Genomic DNA, 2,304 nt, shown 5'->3' with positions numbered 1-2,304 from the left:
TCTCCCTCTCTACAAACAAATAATGTTGAAAATGGGGTAGAGAGAGAGAGAGAGAGAGAATGTCAGTTTGGTCAGCTCCCCTTTGTGTGTGTAGATGCAGGAGAGAGATAGAAGATGGTAGGGACTAGGGTGGCTCCACCCACCCTTTTGTTTGTATGCACACTCGTGTAGAGAGAGAAGAATAGAGAGAGAAAGAAGAGAGAGAGAGTGTGGTCATCAGTGTAGCTCCTCCTGTGTACGTGATTTTAGCTTGCATGTGACTGAACCATGTAGAGAGATACCACATTGCAGGGAGGTTTCATCTCTCTTTCTCTCTCTAAAATGGTCACTCTCAAATGAAAACATTGGCATGTGTTCTTCTTATGGTACTCTGCTACTCTTATAACGAATGTAACTTTCGAGATTCCCGGTTTTATTAGCTCAACAATGACTCTTGCATACCAAGGACATGTTGGGCACATCACTAATCATGTCTAATCTTAACTTATTAACATGCTAGTCGTTTATAAAGCGACGTAAAATGTTTGCTCCTGTAGGATCACATTGTATATTTAATCTCTCATTTTAAAGAGTCACTCAAGAAGAATCATATGAGATTTTTGGATCCAATTTAAATTCACTGTATGAGTACTTTTTAAAAATAGAAAAAATTTATATAAAGTTGCAACTTTAAAATATAGGATTAAAGATGCACCTCAAAAATCCATCAGAAAAAGTTGTTTTAATATTGAAAAACCCTCTAATTGATAATCTTGACAAAGATGTATGAATATGAAAAAAAAAATATTTTGAGTCCCATAAATAATGCATCTAGCAACAATTTATCTAGACCGTCCATTTTTAAGGTTTTCATATGTATATAGATCTACTTGATTTTAACCATTTTTGGCTCCTAATAATTTTTTCACTAAAATTACATGTTACAAAATTTAAAGGTGTGCCTTAATTAGATTGTTTAAGGTTGTAATCTTATACAAACCACACTGGATTTGTGAGTCAATAAAGATATGGCTGTCCAAAACCGGGGGGCTTTTTGTTCGGTTTTATAACTTTTTTTTTAGGATGGGGTTTTTCTTAGCCCATGCACGTCCCTCATCTAAAATCAATCTTCAAGATAGATGTTGGATTTGAATTCTCAGGGATCCATGATCTAAACCGTAGTGATCATGAATATGAAAAAAATAAAATTTAAAATTAAGAAGTGATTTATTGCACCATCCATTTTAGGTTTTGTTCAGTTCCCTTGTTTTACATCGTCAATTTGATACTGAGGGGAAGGAAGCATTATTTTTCAGTATTGTTTATTAGGCTTAGGAGATTACATCAATGAAATCAAGGCTTCCAAAAATATCTATCGACATTGGTAGTAGTATTGCAGAGAACTTGCTGCTTTTTTCATTCTCATGGGCCCGAATCCCTATTGGTTTTTTCGTTCTCATCAAAAGGTAGATGCCCAAATCCCCACTGATTTGCCACTTTTGAGAATGACCCAAAGCTTCGATAGTAGTACTGTAGTATTGCTGAGCTCCATGATGAGGTCTTTGACTTCATTCTCACCAAAAGAGTAGACGCCCAAATCCCATGACCTACCACCCTTACATACCCAAAAAAAACCTTTTACCCAAGGGAGTAAAATGTTGATATGGTCCTGCATGAATATATAATCTTTACTATCTTTTGGCAACTCAAAAGGAAAACCTTCCCCTAGTTAATGAATGCTATTGTTCGGCCCATGCAAACCTGCCTAAAAGCTACCCTTTTTCTGAAAATTAGTATGGACGGCTCAGATTAAATGAACCCCTGTCGAATTAAGAAATCTTCCCTTTATCTGCTGAAGACAAAGCCGCAACTGTTGCTTTCCAAAATGTGTCAATTAATGTTTGATTCTTCTGTTGTTTTCTTTGCCAGATATAATGACCATACGAAATTGCTAAAAGTCGAAAATGTCCCTCATCTGAAGGGAAATCCTTTTGAGCTCTAAATGACAAGCGAACCCCTAAAAGGTTGAAGGACCATTTTAAAGACCTTTTTTCAAATTTTTAATGAGGAATTATACTTTTTTACACAACATGTACAACCCTCGTGTCCACTATTGATGCTATAGTAATTCTTTTTGGCAATAGATTTTGTTTTTATGGGGATGTACAACGGGATACTTGTTATTACTGATAAATTTAATATTTAAAATATTAAAATTATCTTAGTAATAAAGTATCTATTGTTTGGCATTGTCCAACATAAAGTTATTTGAGATAACCATAAGTAGTTTTACATATAAGTGTAACTTCTTTCAAGAGCTGTGTT

Source organism: Amborella trichopoda, chromosome 3 (assembly GCF_054954075.1).
Source record: "Amborella trichopoda isolate Santa Cruz 75 chromosome 3, AtrichopodaSantaCruz75HAP2 v2.0, whole genome shotgun sequence".
NCBI classification, from domain to species: Eukaryota; Viridiplantae; Streptophyta; class Magnoliopsida; order Amborellales; family Amborellaceae; genus Amborella; species Amborella trichopoda.
Note: the sequence above shows the minus strand (reverse complement) of the source record.